Source organism: Lithobates pipiens, unplaced genomic scaffold (genome assembly GCF_037356315.1).
Source record: "Lithobates pipiens isolate NorthernLeopardFrog02 unplaced genomic scaffold, aLitPip1_a1.2 Scaffold_82, whole genome shotgun sequence".
Taxonomy (NCBI): Eukaryota; Metazoa; Chordata; class Amphibia; order Anura; family Ranidae; genus Lithobates; species Lithobates pipiens.
This window is the reverse complement of record NW_027507906.1, coordinates 8,850-32,738: the sequence shown is the minus strand read 5'-3', so window position 1 is coordinate 32,738 and position 23,889 is coordinate 8,850. Positions and strand designations below refer to the sequence as shown.

Genomic DNA, 23,889 nt, shown 5'->3' with positions numbered 1-23,889 from the left:
TACACACAGCCTGAAATACGATTAGCCACAGGCATCCATGTGGCCAATCATGGCTCTCCTCACTGCCGGCGCTGTGATTGGCCAAGCATGCAGCGTCACAATGCATGCTTGGCCAATCACGAGCCAGCAATCCACTGCAATGGCGCAGTGCATTGTGGGCCGTGAGCGCCACACGAATTTGGCGTGAACGGCCCACAGGGTTCTGGCTTCACTGAACACCAAGCTCATCCCTATTGGAGAGTAATGTGGCAGAAATCGGACACTGTTGCCGTCTCACACTGGTGGGTTTAGAGACTGATGTGGCAGCTCTGGTATTGTATTGCTATGGTGGTGATCAGACAATGGTTGGCAGCACTGGCATCGGAGTAGACAGCAATCACATCATTTCAAGGTCAATCAGTGGCCCAGTACAATGGATCAGTAATCTGTCCCCAGCAGTGATCTCACTGCACATCAACACCAGAAACAGGCGGCACTGGTGTGTCCTTTTACAATGATGCCCGTCCTACACGGGCACATGAGGTAGTCAATGAACATTCATGAATTTGTATGTCATCTGGTTGTACATTGATCCTATGAGGTTTATTAAGATTTGTTACCTGCCTGTATGATCCTTAACCAGTCTTGCTAATTGACAAAACACATTGACTTTAAGGGATCCGCCATCACCAGGCCATATGAGAATACTTGGCCTATGTATTGTATGTTAGGTTATCCTGCAGGGTAGTTGATATAAAATTTAAGGTCATGCAAATGTGAATTTTAACCAAACTGGAATAAAATGATGTTTTAATATGTGCATGCTCTCATTCTGTACCAGTGAAGTCTAATGAAAGTGTAAAAAGAAAAAACAATGTTAAAGTTGTACATTTTACAAAGTTAAGCAAAGGTGGTTCCTTTCCCCCCTCAATTGTCTTTATAGGATTTAATTACCATGTAATCTAAGTACAAGCACACTACCCATCTAGTTAAAACATAGTAAAGAATGGACGACATTTCTCATGTTTAATAATCATGTCAACATTTATTCTTTAGCCATGTACATTTGTTTTTATTTCACATTGCAATCAGAAGACGCTGGCCCTTTAAGCAATCAGAAAGGCTGCTGCCCAATAGTGATTGGGAACCTTTGCATTTCAGATGTTTTGGAACTACATTTCCCATAATGCTCAACTACACACAAGCATCATGGGAAATGTAGTCACATCTGGGGTGCCAAGGTTCACCGTCACTGGCCCAATACCACCACAGAAAATAAAAATAAAAAGCAAGTTAAAAAAGAAGAAATCAGATTAATTGATAAAATGAGGTCTCTGGGATGATTGAAGTTCACCTCGGCCTTGCTTGCAAACGAACACTCCAAGTATAGTAGCAAAAGTTGTAGACAACAGCTAAAAAACAAAAAGGAGGAAAGGTATAGTGTTAGAGACAAAAGATTTGAAAGTACATTTCCAGCCATATTTGCATTACACCTACTTTTACATTCGTTAAATGTTGCCATTAATATAGCATAGCTTAGGAAGGTCAACCAGTAATATTTAAAAGCCACCCAACTTTCTTAATTCCTACATGCTCTCCCCACTTTGGTACAGTGTATATTCAGACCCCTCCTAAACATAACAGTTCCTGGACATCTCCATCAACTTATCAAGGATAGGCAAAGTGTAAAAAAGGTTCATTATACCAGATGCTGATGGAAATTGAATAGAGCCAATGTTGGCTTAGCCCTTCTATAGTCTGTATGCAATCCGTTTCCAGCCATAGGGTTTCCATAAATGACCTGCAGAAAGCCAGTATTGACCATTTATAAAGATTCTGAATGGAAGAGAGCATATGGACCAGACACTTGCCAAAAAAAACCAACCCTCTGCCCCCCCCATGCTTTTGTTAAGCTTATGCGCATTGTCTAAAGGACAGATCAAAAGATAAACCCTTAATTTACCATTGTACCCTTTACAAAGATTTCCTGGAAATATTGTGTATGGATGCTTACCAATCTCCCACACCAGTCTTGCCAGAACCTAGCAGTGTTGCTCAGCCAGCCATCTGAATGAAATGGAGGTACCGTTAAAAACACAAAGGATAAAAGGCCTCTAAAACAAGTAAACAAACTCCACTGCAAGGCCCGGCTCACATGGATGTGACAGACATTGTAAAACCACAATATGCATTCCTGGCTGGGCTCTTGAAGAACCAGCAGTGAATCAACCAATATTTTTAAAATCCCTTTAACTGTTCCAGTGTCTCAGAATAAATAAATAAATAGCTGCGCTAATGGGACCAAAGCCTGCAACCAACAGAACATTTGCATTCTTCACTGCATCAGGGTGGGCATAAAATGACCAGCAAAGGGGAATCATTGGCATTGTATACAACCACCACTAGAATGAGCTTCAGGGATCTACAAGAAAATACTCCACATGAGGACAAGGTGCGCAGAGGACAAGGTGCGCAGAGGACAAGGTGCGCAGAGGACAAGGTGCGCAGAGGACAAGGTGCGCAGAGAAACAAAGTGCGCAGAGAAACAAAGTGCGCAGAGAAACAAAGTGCGCAGAGAAACAAAGTGCGCAGAGAAACAAAGTGCGCAGAGAAACAAAGTGCGCAGAGAAACAAAGTGCGCAATCTGTTTAACTGCCTTCGTGGCGCTTCACAGCAAGACCAACCATTTCAACCTATTTGTTAGATGGGAATGGCACATGTTAGAACACTTATGCCCTTAAGGGAAAAGGTCTAACACAATACCAAAAAGTCTGACCCAAGAATAAGAGTATTGATGTTGGCTTGGTCCAAAGTGTTCCTTGACTCTAGTATGGTGCCCTCACACTTTAACCAAAAAACACCATGGAGCATTCCAAATCAACACTCTGTATTCCCAGGAAGAAAGAATGTGCAGTCAAAGAATTCCCCCAGTCGCATCATGAGCTATGATTGAGTCCCTAGACCAACTTCCAAGCCGCACTGCAGCAGAGGGCAAGAAGAATGAATCAGCCCTAGAACTGACCTTCATGAAGAGCTGGGCACTCGCCCTCAATCAAGCAAGGACTGAGACTGGCCCAGTCTCCAAGCCCTCTGCTACAGAGAAGCCCATCGACCAGCCCAGTTTCCCAATCATAGCTCACAATAGGAAAGGCAAGACAGTCTCAGAACAGCAGACCCTTTTACTTGCAGAGAGCAGGGGCTCTCTGGAGACTTTCCCAAGAGGTTTTAGAGTAAAATAAATGCTCAGCCATCTATCCCCGTATATGGCAGAAAGAAGCTTCTAGAAACCGATAACCTGCAAGGTAAGCACAAAAGGTGGATTAAAGAGGCCAACAGAGTCTGAAGGAGCAGTGTTGCAGTGCCCTGCCCTGCTCCAACAAAGCTCAACCCACAACCTAGGAGCAAATTTCTACCCAGGGACTTCCAACTGAACAAGTACTTTGCTCTTAGACCCCAACATCTAAGGGTTATGATTAAAAGCTCATAACCCTGCTGAAACCTAGCAAACCAAGCTAGACTAGTATCCTAAATTCATTTGTGGGTCCACAGTGTGGCTAACCCAAGCCAAGAGTTCGAATAAAAGCTCAGAACTCTGGTAAAACCTAGAAAACCAAGGTAGACTCGTATCCTAAATTCATTTGTGGGTCCACAGTGTGGCTAACCCAAGCCAAGAGTTCGAATAAAAGCTCAGAACTCTGGTGAAACCTAGCAAACCAAGCTAGACTACTATCCTAAATTCATTTGTGGGTCCACAGTGTGGCTAACCCAAGCCAAGAGTTCGAATAAAAGCTCAGAACTCTGGTGAAACCTAGCAAACCAAGCTAGGCTAGTATCCTGAATTAATTTGTGGGTCCACAGTGTGGCTAACCCAAGCCAAGAGTTCGAATAAAAGCTCAGAACTCTGGTAAAACCTAGCAAACCAAGGTAGACTCGTATCCTAAATTCATTTGTGGGTCCACAGTGTGGCTAACCCAAGCCAAGAGTTCGAACAAAAGCTCAGAACTCTGGTGAAACCTAGCAAACCAAGGTAGGCCTTCATCCTTAATGAGTTTTGGTACCCACCATCCACAAATGCTGCAGGACAATAGAAGGGATTCCATCATGCTTGAAGTGTTCAGCCGTCAACTTGAAGTGGTCAAGGCTTCCAATAGAAACCAAGTTGTTAATGTCAACATGTCTACAAAAGATAGAAGTTTGAGGTTAAGGTTAAATATAAAAAGGTTAATAAAGTTTATAAAAACTAATGAAAGGGGCTCACTGACTACCCAAATTGACCTGCTGTTCTGCTCAACACCTGGCTTCATGTGTTTCAGGTCACCCTCAAGTGGGCAGATCATGAAAGTCTAGAAGTCTCTGCATACTTGTGTAGAGTATTAGTATGACAGCCAAGCAACTGAAATTTTCAGGAGAAAACCACAATAGAAGCCTCTATGGCTTCCTATGCCTAGTCCCAAAAACACACAAATAAAACCACCCTAGATAATTCCATACTGGGAGCATAGTGAAGATGTTATGCTTCACTTTGCTATGGCTTACTGAACAGTACAGGAACTAATGGACTTGTTACCTGGCTAATGTGGCTTTACAATGTTAATCAAAAAGAAAGCATTCTGCAATTGTCAGAATCTTCTATTTCTCAGGTCACACTCAGTGTTGAGGCCAAAGCACCAGAGAGACAGAACAAACCCACAGACTTGAGCAATGGCAGCCTCCATACTTCATGATTAAGGGAACCCCAGGCGTCAGGTAGAAATAAAAAACCCACCCCCACTGAATCCTGGTGCTTGAGCTGCCACAAAAATGCTCAACACCACACATACCCCAGGCTCCATTTGATGATCTGTGGGCCTGAGACTGGCATAGATGAACATCTGCTGTCCCCTTCTTGCTGCTGACCCATAAGTGACATCACTCTTCCAGGCCCCACTGACAATTTACCTAGCCGTCAAGGCCAGGAAAGAATGTAATGCAGTGCGATGTGCATTGCTTTACATTCAGTGGAGCACAGGACAACATGCAAGGTCTCAGACCCTGGGTGCCTCATTTAAAGAGAAACTTAAAACATAGGCGATTGTTCCGCCTATGATTGGCTTTTGTAAAAAAATTAATTGGGTAACTTTTTTTAAGGCGTTTAACTCAAATTGGGATTTCCTAGTCTCCTGCAGCATTATCGTGTGACAAATTGAGGAACATGTTACACCCATAAGCTTGACTGGCAACTAACTTTATCTCCTACAGAATTGCACACAGTGAGTGTGGTGTTAACAAGCTGTACTAAAGCCAAAAAAGCTCACCAATTTTTTCCCAAAGTGGTGGCTGCATTAGTTTAGGTTTTTATTCCTATACAGATTAGTTTTATCAAGACTGAAGTTATAGCTGGCTATTGTAGCAATATATGTTAATACATTTGAAGCAAACTTTCATACCCATGCAATAGGTCTACGCACTTTCTAAAATTACAGTAAATTGACCTTTAGAATCTAGGGCCTGGAATGTGCCCACTGAGAATAAACCATGCCAAATAGTTAGGTATTAGGGGAGAAATTGTTGGTGTCATGGGAGAAATAGTGTCCCATGTTTGTGAGTGAAGAAATACTGCCTCATGGCCTTGAGGCATAATTTCTGCCACTGACAAAGGCAAGCAAAAGGAGCACATCTGGCCCCAGGCTGCAGCGAGAGCGCTGGTCTATTGTAACCCACTAGTTTGAGAAACTGCTTCAGGATAGACTTTCTAGTAGTGTTAAAGATGTATACAATACCAGGATTTGGTACCTAAAAACTCTATCAAAACACAGTTCACTTAAACTGTCCAATAGATTACTGCATTTATAAGCCAAATTTAACCCATACCTCCAATTTTTCATCTGTTCACCATTTTCATATTTCACCCTTGATGGGCACCTCACCAGCTACAAAACAAAGGCAGTCATTAGAACCCCATAAAACACAATTTAAAAAAAACATTTTGCAAGTACTATAAACTTGTTAACTACTTACCAAACTTGCAGTAGACAATTAAGTCTTTTAAAGAGACACTAGAAAAGCAAAAAAGGTAAAGAGAAAAAAAAAAAACCCACACACACCACCACCTCCTTATTTCCTCCAATAAAGCCTCAAAAAGGTGCATTTCAGTATGGTGACCACAGTTACAGAGGTGAAAGGAGCAGCAAATTTAATTAATTAGAGTTCCACTTGTACTCCTCCCCCTCTGGAGCCACATTTGGCACCTTTTGGTTAGGGGGTGTGGTAGGGTTCCCTTACTTGCAATAGAGGTTCCATGCACTTGACATCGTTGGACTCCAGGACAGGCAAGTGTACAAAATTAAAAGTCAGCAGCTGTAGTATGTGCAGCTGCTGGCTTAATTGTTTTTGCAGCGGTGGGCAGACTGCTGCTTTAAAACAAGATATTTCAAAATGGCAGTCTCCAAACTTTCTAAAATGTCAATTTACTGTCCATGAGAATCTAAGGTGGCTAAAATGAGCCCGAGCATAAACCATGCCAGATCTTTAGGCATTATGGGAGAAAAAAAGTGCCCCAGGTTTGCGAGTGGAAGGAATACTGCCCCAGTGTCAGTAATTATGCCTCAAGGCCCAGATAAGGAAAGCAAAGGATCACATCTGGTCCCAGTGAGACCACTGGTCTATTAGTAACCCAACTAGTTTGAGGAACTGCTTCAGGATAGCCTTTCTAGTAGTGTTAATCATGGAAAGGAGGGGGGGACCTCCACAGGATTTGGTACCTAAACTATATCAAAACATATTTTCACTTAAAATGTCCTATAGATTGCATTTATAACCCCAATTTGATACATACCTCTAATTTTTCATCTGTTTACAGTGTTGCCATAGTTCACCCTTGAAGGGCACCTCAGCTACAAAATAAGGTAGGCATTAGAACCCCATAAAACAATTTATAAACCATTTTGCAAGCATTTTATATTAAAGCAGAAAGGCTTCATGAGATCTTTGAGTGAAGTTAGCCAATGAAAAGGTTGATGTTTTGCCATTTTGTGGGAATGGCACGCGCTAGACCCTTATCCCTTAAGAGGATAAGGCATCTAACCCAATACAAAAAAGTCTGACCCAAGAATAGAGTGCCAGTGTTAGCCTGGCCAAAGTATCTGTTGACTCTAGTATGGTGCCCTCATACTCTAACCAAGAAAGACCAAGAACCATTCCAAGACCGACACTGTATTCCCAGGAAGAAAGGATGTGCAGTCGAAGATGACCCTCCCATTCCCATGATGTCCATGATTGACCTCCTAAACCAGCTTCCAAGCCGCACTGCAGCAGAGGGCAAGAAGACTGAATCGGTCCTAGCCCCGACCTTCACAAAGGACTGGGCACTAGCCCCCCGATCCAGCAAGGACTGAGATTGACCCAGTCTCCAAGCCCTCTGCTACAGAGAAGCCCATCAACTAGCCAGTTAGCCAAACACAGTACAAAATAGGAAGCTCAGACCATTTAAGAACAGCAGACCCTTCACTTCCAGAGAGCGAGACCCAGGGCCCAAGCTCTCCGTAGACTTCCCAAGAGGGATCAGGGAGTTAAAAGCCTAGCAGCCGGCTATAACTTGCAGAAGGATCCAGAGGAGAGCAAAAGAGACGAATCGGGACTCTCGGTAGGACAGGCCGGGGCAAGCAACACTGCCAAACCGAACTGCAAGACAAGCTCAGTCATTCAGCCTAGGAGTGCAATCTGAAGAGATATCAAACTGAACTAGGACTCGTCACTCCTAGACCCCAGAACCTGGGGACCACCAACAAGTGGTTAAACCCAAGCCCATGAGTTACGATAACAGTTCATAACTCAATTAGCAGTTTAACACTGGGTCCACATAAATGTGTGGCTAAACCCAAACGACAGTGTTTGTATGGGAACCTACCATTTGATGCTGCGGGGCCACAGAGGAAATTCCATGTTGCTTTGAGCTTTTCGTTCTCAGTAGTACCTAAACAAATAAATAAATGGCATCATGCCCACTGAAATCAAATGCTTAGCTCAAAATAGCTACTATAAACTTATGATAAATGTGGGCTCTAGCATTGCCGACAACGCTGGCTTCCTAGAGCTCATTATCACTTATCAAGTATGCAGATCTTGGATAAAAGCCCCAATCTGCATACTTGACTGGAATTAAACACCAGCATGACAGCCTGGTAACTAGCCTTGTCATATCAAATCATTTCATATACAAATATCGCTTTAGCAAAAAATGAAAAGATAATGCATTCAAAAAGGCAAAACAAAGTTGTGCTTTGAGTCATGCGTACACAGCCTTGCAACACAAAGTAATAACCACTGCCACACCTGCATGATATTGCAGCTTAGCCCATTATATTGGTCTGGCCAGTAAGGATGAGCTCAGGCATGTTCATAACCCGCACATGCAGAGCCCGCCAGGAAGTCAGCACTGCACAGAGATAATCACAGGCAGCGAGACATATTCCCACTCTACGGCTGTAGAGTTGGAGAAAGGTCTCACTGCCTATGATTAGCACTGTGCAGTGCCAATTTCCTGGCGGACTCTGCACATGTGGGTTATGAACATGCCTGAACTCATCCTTACTGGCCAGCAGCCATCATAGATCCTTCCCCTTATGTCAGTGCTGCCAGTCCTACTTCAGACACCAGGAGGCTCAGGAGGGCGGGAGTCTGGTCATATGTTCATGTTAAGTGGCCAATTAGTTGCTAGGATAAGAGATAGTCCGAGAAACGAGCCACTAGCAACATGAAAAGTTGGCCAGTTTCTGCACCCCATCCAGACCCACTATGTGCCCTGCTGTGTAACATAGGACTATAAAAAAAAAAAAAAAAAATAAAAAAAAAAAAATGGGGGGGGGGGGGCGAGCATGCATCCCACAAATTCACAATGATGGTGGGGGGGGGGGGGGTGCAGAGCATGCATCCCACATTCAAAATGAGGGTGGTGGTGGGGGGGGGGGGCGCAGAGAGCATGCATCCCATATTCACATCCTTGATGCAAAGCCTGTTTCCATGTGTTCATCTCTAGAAACTCTCTAGAGCTGAACACATGGAAACAGGCTTTGCATCAAGGATAAAGGCTGTGTGGCTCACGGTTCATCCAGAACTTCTGTGCTTTTGCCCTGTTGATCTCATTGACACTGAGATCTATAATTCTGGTAAGCGGCCCCCCTTCTCACTGGTGGAGGCGATTGCTTGGATTCCCTTTAACACAGAGCATTGTGGGTGTCAATTCCATATTTTCACTTTGGAAGAATCAACACTATACTATGGATATTATTTCTGGGACTCTGATTTTTTTTTTTCTCTAAAATTTTTTTTTTGTTAGGTTTTGTTTTGTTCATTTATTAAAACTAATTGGTGGTGTGTCGGTTTATTTTCTTTAATACTGACAATTTATGTGATTTATATATAAGGGATATGTAATTTATGCTAACTATATTATGGGCACTGATTAAATTTTTTGTCACTTATATGTTTGATATTACTCCCTGATATAATTTATTTTCTTTAATTTTTAAAGCTAATTGTCACTTTGTCACTATTTTTCCTTGTGATTACTGATGAATTTTTGTGATTAGAAATTTTTTTTTGATTAGAGTTTTTTTTTTTTTTTAAGCGCAGCTCACTTTTTTCACCTATTCAGTCTATTATTGGAGTATTACGATTAGGGTTGCTGCTTGTAGGGAATTTATTTATATTTTTTAAACTTTTTTGAATAGCGCGGTTTACTCTTTATATCGTGTTTATGATTCCATATTATAAATAGTAGAGGACAGTCATTAAAGTGATCAGAAAGAGGCTACATCTTCATGCACACAGATCGAAAAATTGGGAAGGAAGTCCGGTAAAAATCAATGAAGACATCTTTGGGTTGATTGCTTTTCCTCGACCTTGCTGGCACACCAACACTGCTAGAAGTTCAGTTGAGCAAACTCATTGACACGTAGGCAGGAGCTAAAAAAAGAGGATAAAGGGTTAGAGATGAGACATTGATAAGCAATCCTTAAAGCCCATTTCCACATTGGCAGCTAAATTGTGTGATTTAGGAGGGGCACTGTGGAGACCATTAACGAAGTGGTGGTCAACTTTGACACCGAGGGCCTCAAGTGCATATGTATTGCCCATAAACTCTGCTCTGTTGGGACCACAAAGCCCGCAATCAAAAGGGAAATCCTTTGCAACTACATTCTACTCTCCTCTAAGGTGGACATTAAATGAGGTTATACCCTGTCCAAACTAACAACTAGCTTCCTGACACCAATACATCCGGTGTGAACTTGCAGACTTATTCCAATAAATAAAATTTGGGAAGATTAAACCTATTAGTGTGGGAACGACATGTGTCATACCTTTTCCCCTTAAGGGGACAAGGCATCCTGACTCCATATCTTAAGCCTGACCCAAGAATAGGGAGCGTTGATTTTGGCCTGGCTGAAGTGTTTGTTGACTGTAATATAGTGCCCTCATACTCCAACCAAGAAAAACAAAGAACCATTCCAAAGAACACCACTCCATATTCCCAGGAAGAAAGGATGAACAATTATAAGAGAATCCGCCATTCCCACTGTAAGCCATAGTTAAACTTCTAGACTAACTGCCAGGATGCACAAGAGCAGCAGACAAGGAGACTGAATACAAACTAGCCTCGGCCTTCTCGAAGGAGTGGGCACTCCTCCCCCAATCCAGCAAAGACTGAGATTGACCCAGTCCCCAAAGCTGCCACTACAGAACAGCCTGGCAACCAGTCCAGATGCCCAACTACAGCTCACAGTAAAAATTTAAGACCGTCTTGCAACAGCTGACCCTTTACTTGCAGAGAGCGGGGGCTCCCTGTAGACTTTCCCAATAAAATTCATAAACTCAGCCATAGAATATATTGACTCCCTGTATACTTTTCCCAAAGGGATCAGATTAACATTCTTGCTCAGCCCTGCAGAAACCAAATCCTTGAAACCGATGACCTTCAGGATAAAGCACAAGCCGTGAGTGAATGAGGCAGAGACTCGGGTGAAGCAGTGTTGCAATGCCCTGCCCTGCTCCATCAAAGCTCCTTAACGCCCCAATAACCCACAACCCAAGGAGGAAGAGACTTCAGACTGAACAAGAACCTCTGAGCCCAAAACTTAAGAGCTATAATAAAATTCAATGCACCCGCAGAGACTTACAGAGAGCGGGGAGCTCCCGGTAGACTTTCCCAATAAAATTCATAAACTCAGCCATAGACTACAGTGGCTAAAATAGTATAAGCCAATATAAAGCTTTGGGTCCACAAAAAAAACTGAGTGGCTAAACCCATGCAGCAAGTTAGGATGAAAGCTCATAACTCTGCTTTAGACCTATCCTACTTGGCTATCTCCTTCCTAACTCAGAGTAACAAAGTAGTACATTCATTTTTGGGTCCACAACATTGAGTGGTTAAACCCAAGCAATGAGTTATGATGAAAAACTCACAACTCAGACAGATGATTGAGCTCTAGATTCCTTGCTCTACTTCCTAATCCTGCGTAACCAAGTACATTCATTTTTGGGTCCACAACATTGAGTGGTTAAACCCAAGCAATGAGTTATGATGAAAAACTCACAACTCAGACAGATGATTGAGCTCTAGATTCCTTGCTCTACTTCCTAATCCTGCGTAACCAAGTACATTCATTTTTGGGTCCACAACATTGAGTGGTTAAACCCAAGCAATGAGTTATGATGAAAAACTCACAACTCAGACAGATGATTAAGCTCTAGATTCTCGCTCTACTTCCTAATCCTGCGTAACCAAGTACATTCATTTTTGGGTCCACAACATTGAGTGGTTAAACCCAAGCAATGAGTTATGATGAAAACTCACAACTCAGACAGATGATTGAGTTCTAGATTCTCGCTCTACTTCCTAATCCTGCAAAACCAAGTACATTCATTTTTGGGTCCACAAAATTGTGTGGCTAACCCAAGCCATGCTACCTACCATTTGCCAGTACTGCAGGAGCAGAAAAGGGATTTCTTCTTGCTTTGACTGTTCATGGCCTTCCAACTAGTCATGGAAAAGAAAAAAAAAATTACAATGGAGTCATGCCTATGTATTCAGAGATAATGAAATCTGAGGTCCAATCTAAACCATGTCATGCAATACAGACTTTCACTGTGAACCCAAAATGCTTGCTGTATGGTTAAACCTGGCTTCAATGTGTTCCAGGGTCACTTAGCCCTGAATCTCTAGAGCCGTTAAAGCAGGAGTCAGTTTATGTTTAACCAGTGGGTTAAATGAAAAAAAAAAAAAAAAAAAAGGATCAGATTCCTCCATCCAAATGCGGGAAGCCTCCCCGCTCATTTTATTTTGACAGCAGGGTTGACTCCCTTGCTGTGAGGCTAGGTTCACACAATGCGATGCGAGAACCAGCATGATTCCTGTGCGAGTTCCCCCATCGCATGTCTCACAGGCAGGTCACAATTCCCTCTGTGAACCTCTGTGGGTGTCAATACAAAGTTAAAGTGGAAGTAAACCCATGGATTTAAACAGTTAAAAAAAAAAAAAGCATCCCGGGAATGCCAACTGCACATTGGCTGTGCTCTCAGCCAAACTATCAAACCATCCAATGGCTGGTGTCATAACAAAATCACATGTGCAGCACCATAGCAGTTGAAGATTAAACAGAGGAAAAGAAGGCAGCTTCCTTGGCTGAAAACGATAGGGGAGTTTACTTCCACTTTAATGACACCCCCAGTTCGGTTGTCAGTACACGCTGTGAAATGGTGCAGGAATCGGATCGCATTTGATCCGATTCAATTCCAGTGCAGAGCAAAAAAGGGTCCTGCACCCTTTCGATCCAAATGCAATGCAAATTCAGCCATATATAATCTGTATGGTTGAATTCACATTGCACAGACATCATATGTGATCTGCACAGCAATACAGTGCTAAATCGCACGCGGATGTCCAACGCCGAGATCGTGTGAACCCAGCCACAAAATATACAAATCAGATTTGAATCCTACTGCCTCTGCAGCACTTATCGAGCCGGGATAAACCGACTTCTGTCCAGCCACAGTGGTCACACATTTAATTTGATACATACCTCTCAGTTTACTCTCAGACAGCATCGTGTTGCCATAATTCAGCCTTGGTAGGCATCTCGCCAGCTACAATATAAAACGTAAGCCTTAGGATCACATGAAAACATAAGCGGTTGATTTTGTATAGAAAAAAGGAAGGGGTTTATCAGAACATCAATATTAAATACATTAGCAATACTGGCTCAACACTGAACTAGGGGGAAGGCTTGCGCACCTCATCCACACCCCCAGGAGCTCAATCCATGCCAGACACTACCAACCGAACCATAACATCTCACTCTTAGGCACCAGGAACCTGGTCACCAAAAGATCGCGTGGTTAAATCCAAGCCCATGAGTCACGAGAAAGGCTCATAACTCAGTTTAGCAATGAAATTAGCAACTCTGGTGCACAAAAACCATGTGGCCAAACTCAAAACTCAAGTAACGATAAAAGTTCATAAACTCGTTCCGTGTTTATATAAAAAAAAAAAAAAAAAAAAAAAAAAAAAAAAAAAAAAACTTACCATTTGCTGAAGTGGCAGGGCCAAAAGGAAACTCCGTATTGCTTTGGGCTTTTTTTTTCTCCCACTAGAAAATTGAAAAAGATCATAAAATGATTACAGTAAGCTTGATCGCGCAACATGCCATTTGCATTTCACAGGAGGTCGGCGCGCAGAGGCCTCAGAAACAGAAGTAGCGTGAGCAGAGACAGCGTGAGCAGAGACAGCGTGAGCAGAGACAGCGTGAGCAGAGACAGCGTGAGCAGAGACAGCGTGAGCAGAGACCTCATACGCAGGCGCAGCGTGTGTCCCAGCACGCTTGTTGCCGCATGCGTCCCGACTTGTATGTGGCCTGCATACATCCCGACTCGCAAGGGTCAACATGCGGCCGACACAGAGGCCAGTGTTGGGGAAGCTCTCCGCAGACTTCCCCCAAGTGGGATCAGAGTGAAACTCGCCACCTGCATCTCTTTACAGAGAAGGAGCTCCTAGGAACCGGTAACCTTCATGGAATGCTGAACACTGATGTGAATGAAAGCCAACCAAGTTCTCCGCTGTGACAGAGCTTGCCCCACTGTCGACACTGAACTTGGGGGGGAAGGCTCGCGCACTTCATCCACACCCCCGGGAGCTCAATCCCTGCCAGATGCTTCCAACCGAACCATAACAGCTCACTCCTAGATCCCCAGAACCTGGCCACCTCCTGTGCTTTTTCATCTTACCATTTGCTGAAGCTGCAGGGCCACCAAGGAAATTCCACATTGCTTTGAGCTTTTTTTCCTCCCACTGGAAATTGAAAAAAAGATCATAAAATGAACGATGGGGTCAATTTCACCAAAGTCGAATAAACCAAAATAGATACCATAACCCTACCAAGAAATAAGGAATCTAGCATTACTGACCTACCGAAAAAGCTGCTTTCTAAATCCCTTACCTCCCCAGAAAAGTATCCGTATTTGGGGAATGCCTAAACCTGCATACTTGTCTGGGGTTAAAGAACAGCATGACGGCAAACTGGTCATCCACCAAAACAGTGAAATGTGAACGAAGGCGCTAACCAAGTTTTCCAGCGTGACAGGGCAAGCAGCACTGTCAACAGCAAATTACATGGAATGCTCGCTCACCACACCCACACCCCCAGGAGCTCAATCCATGCTAGACACTACCAACCAAACCATAACATCTCACTCTTAGCCCCTGAACACACGGTCGGAGATTTTGACAATCAAATTCCGTCGGATCTTGTCCGAAACTGTTGCATACACACAGTCGGACTAAGTTGTCGAAAAATCCGATCATTCAGAACGCGATGACGTAATTTCGTTATGATGGGACTACATTCAGGCTAGTAGCCAATAGCTTTGATGTAGGAATTTGATCTGAGCATGCGTAGCACTTAACCCGATCAAAATTCTCTACACATGATCGGAGTATGTCCGATTGAACCAGTTGGTCGGAAAATATTTCCAACAAGTTGGAAAATTGGGTCCAACGGAATCAGTCCGATGCATACCACACACAGTCGGATTATCCGACAACACGGTCCGATAGGACATTCCGACGGATTCTCCGACCGTGTGTACAAGGGGCTTAGGCCCCAGGAACCTGGTCACCACCAAATCGTGTGGTTAAATCCAAGCCCATGAGTCACGAGAAAGGCTCATAACTCAGTTTAGCAATGAAATTAGCAACTCTGGTCCACAAAAACCATGTGGCCAAACTCAAAACTCAAGTAACGATAAAAGCTCATAAACTCATCCCGCGTTTATAAAAAAAAAAAAAAAAAAAAAAAAAAAAAAAAAAAAAAAAACTTACCATTTGCTGAAGCTGCAGGGCCACCAAAGGAAATTCCGTATTGCTTTGGGCTTTTTTTTTCCTCCAGCTAGAAAATTGAAAAAGATGATAAAATGATTACAGTAAGCTTGATCACGCAACATGCCATTTGCATTTCACAGGAGGTCGGCACGCAGAGGCCTCAGAAACAGAAGTAGCGTGAGCAGAGACAGCGTGAGCAGAGACAGCGTGAGCAGAGACAGCGTGAGCAGAGACCTCATACGCAGGCGCAGCGTGTGTCCCAGCACGCTTGTTGCCGCATGCGTCCCGACTTGTATGTGGCCTGCATACATCCCGACTCGCAAGGGTCAACATGCGCCCGACACAGAGGCCAGTGTTGGGGAAGCTCTCCGCAGACTTCCCCCAAGTGGGATCAGAGTGAAACTCGCCACCTGCATCTCTTTACAGAGAAGGAGCTCCTAGGAACCGGTAACCTTCATGGAATGCTGAACACTGATGTGAATGAAAGCCAACCAAGTTCTCCGCTGTGACAGGGCAGGGCATGCAACACTGTCGACTTTGAACTTGGGGGGAAGGCTCGCGCACTTCATCCACACCACCGGGAGCTCAATCCCTGCCAGATGCTTCCAACCGAACCATAACAGCTCACTCCTAGATCCCCAGAACCTGGCCACCCCCTGTGTTTTTTCATCTTACCATTTGCTGAAGCTGCAGGGCCATCAAAGGAAATTCCGTATTGCTTTGAGCTGTTTTTCCTCCCACTGGAAATTGAAAAAAAGATCATAAAATGAACGATGGGGTCAATTTCACCAAAGTCGAATAAACCAAAATAGATACCATAACCCTACCAAGAAATAAGGAATCTAGCATTACCGACCTACCGAAAAAGCTGCTTTCTAAATCCCTTACCTCCCCAGAAAAGTATCCGTATTTGGGGAATGCCAAAACCTGCATACTTGTCTGGGGTTAAAGAACAGCATGACGGCAAACTGGTCATGCACCAAAACAGTGAAATGTGAACGAAGGCGCTAACCAAGTTTTCCAGCGCGACAGGGCAAGCAGCACTGTCAACAGCAAATTACATGGAATGCTCGCTCACCACACCCACAACCCCAGGAGCTCAATCCATGCTAGACACTACCAACCAAACCATAACATCTCACTCTTAGGCCCCAGGAACCTGGTCACCTCCAAATCGTGTGTGTAAATCCAAGCCCACGAGTCACGAGAAAGGCACATAACTCAGTTTAGCAATGAAATTAGCAACTGTGGTCCACAATAACCATGTGGCTAAACTCAAAACTCAAGTAACGATACAAGTTCATAAACTCATCCCGTGCTCGAGCCACAATTGCAGGTCTACCTTGGGTAGGGGAAACTTCTGCCACCCACTTGACTACTCACCCACTGATTGGACCAACTCTCATGGAACTGAAAAGGTTCTTCCGTTTATCTTCACTAAGAAATTTTCCATCCCCAATGACGCCACTTGTCGGGCACCCGAACTTTATACCTGGCCTCACTGACCCATTTTTTCTCCCGCGGGCCCCGCAGGGACTCATGAGAACCTCTTCGCTATTGGGTTTTTCCGGATGGCTCATTGCAGAGAATTTGCTCGGTGGTCTGGCCCCTTCCTCATTAGATCGCTGGAAGATCAATCAACTATCTCACTTCCTCGGTTCTCTGCCTAAACCAACCCATTTTAGCAGAAAGCTCCACCCTTTTGAGGAATTATGTTTGGGTGAGGGACCGATTCGGAGGTCCTTGTCAACCTCCTACAAACCCTTACTAGACCTTCACGCCACTGAAGACCCCCCATTCTTAACAAAATGGGAGAGGGACTTGCAAGTCACCTTCACAGAACCCCAAAAGGATCATATTCTTTTTCGCACAGAAATCTTCCCTATGCAGCAAATATCAAGAGACTACGTATAAAATAGTGACGCGTTGGTATAGAACCCCTTCTGTGCTGGCTAAGATATTCAGTCTGCAAACTGACCGTTGCTGGCGGTGTGGCCTACACTCAGGCACCCTCTTACATATTTTCTGGGATTGCCCTGTGCTCCAAACTTTGTGGCAGCCAGTGCTCAAGCTCATACAGAAACTCACAGACATCTCCCTACATGATAACCCAGCTGCGGTCCTCCTCAACCTTACCCCCTTATCAAGGAAACGTTATCATAAATCCCTTCTCAAACATCTCCTTAATGCTGCACGGGCAAGCATCCCACCCCTATGGAAACAACAGTCTGCGCCAACAGTGGCCCAATGGTTTGCGAGAGTGAAGGATATTGAGCAAATGGAAGATATGACCTCTGCCTTGCGGGATAAGTCAGAGGAACATAAGTCCAGATGGTTCTACTGTGATCTCTTTCGCTTCTCTGATGAGTTCCACCAATACGCTCTAGGACCCACTACCTAGAATCCCCACTGCCTGTCCAGTACTATTGATCTTGACTCCCCGGGGGTGACCCCCAACCTGTCTGTCTCCCCCCCCCCCTCTTTTTAGCTTTTTTTTTTTCCACACTCTCTCTTTCTTATCTTTCTCTCTCGTTTCCATCTCTACTTTTTCAATGAAAAACACAAAAAGTGATGGGCACAGAAGCTTCTATCCACCCTGTATTAGACTTCAACTAGTGATATGGGTCAGACTGCATGGCCTCATTCACTTATGCGCTTTTATTTTGTATAGTTGATTTGCTGGATAAGCTTACCATAGCCTATATGAAGTGTCTATATGCAATGTGAAGTTGTCTTATTGTTGGTATCTGTGTCACATCTTTAAAATAAAGATTTAAAAAAAATAATAAACTCGTCCCGTGTTTATAAAAAGCTTACCATTTGCTGAAGCTGCAGGGCCACCAAAGGAAATTCTGTATTGCTTTGGGCTTTTTTTTTCTCCCGCTAGAAAATTTAAAAAGATCATAAAATTATTACAGTAAGCTTGATCGCGCAACATGACATTTGTATTTCACAGGAGGTCGGCGCACCGAGGCCTCAGAAACAGAATTAGCGTGAGCAGAGACCTCATGCGCAGGCGCAGCGTGTGTCCCGGCACGCATGTTGCCAGCATGCGTCCCGACTTGCATGTGGCCAGCATACATCCCGACTCGCAAGGGTCAACACGCGCCCGACACAGAGGCCAGCCTGGGGGGGGAAGCTCTCCGCAGACTTCCAAGTGGGATCAGAGTGAAATTCACCACCTGCATCTCTTTACAGAGAAGGAGCTCCTAGAAACCGGTAACCTTCATGGAATGCTGAACACTGATGTGAATGAAAGCCAACCAAGTTCTCTGCTGTGACAGGGCATGCCCCACTGTCGACACTGAACTTGGGGGGAAGGCTCGCGCACTTCATCCACACCACCGGGAGCTCAATCCCTGCCAGATGCTTCCAACCGAACCATAACAGCTCACTCCTAGATCCCCAGAACCTGGCCACCCCCTGTGTTTTTTCATCTTACCATTTGAAAAAGATCATAAAATGATTACAGTAAGCTTGATCGCGCAACATGCCATTTGCATTTCACAGGAGGTCGGCGCGCAGAGGCCTCAGAAACAGAGACAGCGTGAGCAGAGACAGCGTGAGCAGAGACAGCGTGAGCAGAGACAGCGTGAGCAGAGACAGCGTGAGCAGAGACAGCGTGAGCAGAGACAGCGTGAGCAGAGACAGCGTGAGCAGAGACCTCATACGCAGGCGCAGCGTGTGTCCCAGCACGCTTGTTGCCGCATGCGTCCCGACTTGTATGTGGCCTGCATACATCCCGACTCGCAAGGGTCAACATGCGCCCGACACAGAGGCCAGTGTTGGGGAAGCTCTCCGCAGACTTCCCCCAAGTGGGATCAGAGTGAAACTCGCCACCTGCATCTCTTTACAGAGAAGGAGCTCCTAGGAACCGGTAACCTTCATGGAATGCTGAACACTGATGTGAATGAAAGCCAACCAAGTTCTCCGCTGTGACAGGGCATGCCCCACTGTCGACACTGAACTTGGGGGGGAAGGCTCGCGCACTTCATCCACACCCCCGGGAGCTCAATCCCTGCCAGATGCTTCCAACCGAACCATAACAGCTCACTCCTAGATCCCCAGAACCTGGCCACCTCCTGTGTTTTTTCATCTTACCATTTGCTGAAGCTGCAGGGCCATCAAAGGAAATTCCGTATTGCTTTGGGATTTTTTTTTTCTCCAGCTAGAAAATTGAAAAAGATCATAAAATGATTACAGTAAGCTTGATCGCGCAACATGCCATTTGCATTTCACAGGAGTTCGGCGCGCAGAGGCCTCAGAAACAGAGACAGCGTGAGCAGAGACAGCGTGAGCAGAGACAGCGTGAGCAGAGACAGCGTGAGCAGAGACAGCGTGAGCAGAGACCTCATACGCAGGCGCAGCGTGTGTCCCAGCACGCTTGTTGCCGCATGCGTCCCGACTTGTATGTGGCCTGCATACATCCCGACTCGCAAGGGTCAACATGCGCCCGACACAGAGGCCAGTGTTGGGGAAGCTCTCCGCAGACTTCCCCCAAGTGGGATCAGAGTGAAACTCGCCACCTGCATCTCTTTACAGAGAAGGAGCTCCTAGGAACCGGTAACCTTCATGGAATGCTGAACACTGATGTGAATGAAAGCCAACCAAGTTGTCCGCTGTGACAGGGCATGCCCCACTGTCAACACTGAACTTGGGGGGGAAGGCTCGCGCACTTCATCCACACCCCCGGGAGCTCAATCCCTGCCAGATGCTTCCAACCGAACCATAACAGCTCACTCCTAGATCCCCAGAACCTGGCCACCTCCTGTGTTTTTTCATCTTACCATTTGCTGAAGCTGCAGGGCCATCAAAGGAAATTCCGTATTGCTTTGGGATTTTTTTTTTCTCCAGCTAGAAAATTGAAAAAGATCATAAAATGATTACAGTAAGCTTGATCGCGCAACATGCCATTTGCATTTCACAGGAGTTCGGCGCGCAGAGGCCTCAGAAACAGAGACAGCGTGAGCAGAGACAGCGTGAGCAGAGACAGCGTGAGCAGAGACAGCGTGAGCAGAGACAGCGTGAGCAGAGACCTCATACGCAGGCGCAGCGTGTGTCCCAGCACGCTTGTTGCCGCATGCGTCCCGACTTGTATGTGGCCTGCATACATCCCGACTCGCAAGGGTCAACATGCGCCCGACACAGAGGCCAGTGTTGGGGAAGCTCTCCGCAGACTTCCCCCAAGTGGGATCAGAGTGAAACTCGCCACCTGCATCTCTTTACAGAGAAGGAGCTCCTAGGAACCGGTAACCTTCATGGAATGCTGAACACTGATGTGAATGAAAGCCAACCAAGTTCTCCGCTGTGACAGGGCATGCCCCACTGTCAACACTGAACTTGGGGGGGAAGGCTCGCGCACTTCATCCACACCCCCGGGAGCTCAATCCCTGCCAGATGCTTCCAACCGAACCATAACAGCTCACTCCTAGATCCCCAGAACCTGGCCACCTCCTGTGTTTTTTCATCTTACCATTTGCTGAAGCTGCAGGGCCATCAAAGGAAATTCCACATTGCTTTGAGCTGTTTTTCCTCCCACTGGAAATTGAAAAAAAGATCATAAAATGAACGATGGGGTCAATTTCACCAAAGTCGAATAAACCAAAATAGATACCATAACCCTACCAAGAAATAAGGAATCTAGCATTACCGACCTACCGAAAAAGCTGCTTTCTAAATCCCTTACCTCCCCAGAAAAGTATCCGTATTTGGGGAATGCCAAAACCTGCATACTTGTCTGGGGTTAAAGAACAGCATGGCGGCAAACTGGTCATGCACCAAAACAGTGAAATGTGAACGAAGGCGCTAACCAAGTTTTCCAGCGCGACAGGGCAAGCAGCACTGTCAACAGGGAATTACATGGAAGGCTCGCTCACCACACCCACAACCCCAGGAGCTCAATCCATGCTAGACACTACCAACCAAACCATAACATCTCACTCTTAGGCCCCAGGAACCTGGTCACCTCCAAATCGTGTGTGTAAATCCAAGCCCACGAGTCACGAGAAAGGCACATAACTCAGTTTAGCAATGAAATTAGCAACTGTGGTCCACAATAACCATGTGGCTAAACTCAAAACTCAAGTAACGATACAAGTTCATAAACTCATCCCGTGCTCGAGCCACAATTGCAGGTCTACCTTGGGTAGGGGAAACTTCTGCCACCCACTTGACTACTCACCCACTGATTGGACCAACTCTCATGGAACTGAAAAGGTTCTTCCGTTTATCTTCACTAAGAGATTTTCCATCCCCAATGACGCCACTTGTGGGGCACCCGAACTTTATACCTGGCCTCACTGACCCATTTTTTCTCCCGCGGGCCCCGCAGGGACTCATGAGAACCTCTTCGCTATTGGGTTTTTCCGGATGGCTCATTGCAGAGAATTTGCTCGGTGGTCTGGCCCCTTCCTCATTAGATCGCTGGAAGATTAATCAACTATCTCACTTCCTCGGTTCTCTGCCTAAACCAACCCATTTTAGCAGAAAGCTCCACCCTTTTGAGGAATTATGTTTGGGTGAGGGACCGATTCGGAGGTCCTTGTCAACCTCCTACAAACCCTTACTAGACCTTCACGCCACTGAAGACTCCCCATTCTTAACAAAATGGGAGAGGGACTTGCAAGTCACCTTCACAGAACCCCAAAAGGATCGTATTCTCTTTTTCGCACAGAAATCTTCCCTATGCAGCAAATTTCAAGAGACTACGTATAAAATAGTGACGCGTTGGTATAGAACCCCTTCTGTGCTGGCTAAGATATTCCCTCTGCAAACTGACCGTTGCTGGCGGTGTGGCCAACACTCAGGCACGCTCTTACATATTTTCTGGGATTGCCCTGTGCTCCAAACTTTCTGGCAGCCAGTGCTCAAGCTCATACAGAAACTCACAGACTACATGATAACCCAGCTGTGGTCCTCCTCAACCTTACCCCCCTATCAAGGAAACATCATCATAAATCCCTTCTCAAACATCTCCTTAATGCTGCACGGGCAAGCATCCCACCCCTATGGAAACAACAGTCTGCGCCAACGGTGGCCAAATGGTTTGCGAGAGTGAAGGATATTGAGCAAATGGAAGATATGACCTCTGCCTTGCGGGATAAGTCAGAGGAACATAAGTCCAGATGGTTCTACTGGGATCTCTTTCGCTTCTCTGATGAGTTCCACCAATACACTCTAGGACCCACTACCTAGAATCCCCACTGCTTGTCCAGTGCTATTGATCTTGACTCCCCGGGGGTGACCCCCAACCTGTCTGTCCGTCTCCCCCCCCCCCCCCTCTTTTTAGCTCTTTTTTCCCTCTCTCCCTTTCTTATCTTTCTCTCTCGTTTCAATCTCTGCTTTTTCAATGAAAAACACAAAAAGTGATGGGCACAGAAGCTTCTATCCACCCTGTATTAGACTTCAACTAGTGATATGGGTCAGACTGCATGGCCTCATTCACTTATGCGCTTTTATTTTGTATAGTTGATTTGCTGGATAAGCTTACCATAGCCTATATGCAGTGTCTATATGCAATGTGAAGTTGTCTTATTGTTGGTATCTGTGTCACATCTTTAAAATAAAGATTTTAAAAAAATAAGAAACTCGTCCCGTGTTTATAAAAAGCTTACCATTTGCTGAAGCTGCAGGGCCACCAAAGGAAATTCCGTATTGCTTTGGGCTTTTTTTTTTCTCCCGCTAGAAAATTTAAAAAGATCATAAAATTATTACAGTAAGCTTGATCGCGCAACATGACATTTGTATTTCACAGGAGGTCGGCGCAGAGGCCTCAGAAACAGAAGTAGCGTGAGCAGAGACAGCGTGAGCAGAGACAGCGTGAGCAGAGACAGCGTGAGCAGAGACAGCGTGAGCAGAGACCTCATACGCAGGCGCAGCGTGTGTCCCAGCACGCGTGTTGCCGCATGCGTCCCGACTTGTATGTGGCCTGCATACATCCCGACTCGCAAGGGTCAACATGCGCCCGACACAGAGGCCAGTGTTGGGGAAGCTCTCCGCAGACTTCCCCCAAGTGGGATCAGAGTGAAACTCGCCACCTGCATCTCTTTACAGAGAAGGAGCTCCTAGGAACCGGTAACCTTCATGGAATGCTGAACACTGATGTGAATGAAAGCCAACCAAGTTCTCCGCTGTGACAGGGCAGGGCATGCAACACTGTCGACAATGAACTTGGGGGGGAAGGCTCGCGCACTTCATCCACACCCCCGGGAGCTCAATCCCTGCCAGATGCTTCCAACCGAACCATAACAGCTCACTCCTAGATCCCCAGAACCTGGCCACCTCCTGTGTTTTTTCATCTTACCATTTGCTGAAGCTGCAGGGCCACCAAGGAAATTCCACATTGCTTTGGGCTTTTTTTCCTCCCACTGGAAATTGAAAAAAAGATCATAAAATGAACGATGGGGTCAATTCTACCAAAGTCGATTAAACCAAAATAGATACCATAAACCTACCAAGAAATAAGGAATCTAGCATTACCGACCTACCAAAAGATGCTTCCTAAATCCCTTATCTCCCCAGAAAAGTATCCGTATTTGGGGAATGCCTAAACCTGCATACTT

At 45.3% G+C, this 23,889-nt stretch overlaps 2 long non-coding RNA genes across 12 annotated transcripts; both read right to left on the bottom strand.

Moving 5' to 3' along the window:
- Positions 1 to 1,023: 1,023 nt before the first annotated feature.
- Positions 1,024 to 8,467, bottom strand: LOC143973445 (uncharacterized). Of its 9 annotated transcripts, none has more exons than XR_013272047.1 (6): positions 7,865 to 8,467; positions 5,830 to 6,851; positions 4,042 to 4,156; positions 1,994 to 2,046; positions 1,685 to 1,780; positions 1,024 to 1,391 (listed from the first exon to the last, which is right to left on the bottom strand). It is a non-coding gene; the product is annotated as an uncharacterized LOC143973445 (long non-coding RNA). The 9 variants fall into 9 exon arrangements; XR_013272045.1 differs by lacking the exon at positions 1,685 to 1,780 and having other exon boundaries at positions 4,042 to 4,120; positions 5,830 to 5,888; positions 5,977 to 6,851; XR_013272044.1 differs by lacking the exon at positions 1,685 to 1,780 and having other exon boundaries at positions 4,042 to 4,120; positions 5,830 to 5,888; positions 6,794 to 6,851.
- A 404-nt stretch (positions 8,468 to 8,871) lies between these two features.
- On the bottom strand, positions 8,872 to 23,689 carry LOC143973423 (uncharacterized). Of its 3 annotated transcripts, XR_013272029.1 has the most exons (9): positions 19,430 to 19,516; positions 18,146 to 18,211; positions 16,004 to 16,068; positions 15,329 to 15,395; positions 14,236 to 14,299; positions 13,538 to 13,601; positions 13,035 to 13,098; positions 11,927 to 11,992; positions 8,872 to 9,921 (listed from the first exon to the last, which is right to left on the bottom strand). It is a non-coding gene; the product is annotated as an uncharacterized LOC143973423 (long non-coding RNA). The 3 variants fall into 3 exon arrangements; XR_013272032.1 differs by lacking the exons at positions 13,538 to 13,601; positions 15,329 to 15,395; positions 16,004 to 16,068; positions 18,146 to 18,211; positions 19,430 to 19,516 and adding exons at positions 22,942 to 23,008; positions 23,631 to 23,689; XR_013272031.1 differs by lacking the exons at positions 13,538 to 13,601; positions 16,004 to 16,068; positions 18,146 to 18,211; positions 19,430 to 19,516 and having other exon boundaries at positions 15,329 to 15,883.
- Between the last annotated feature and the right edge of the window lie 200 nt (positions 23,690 to 23,889).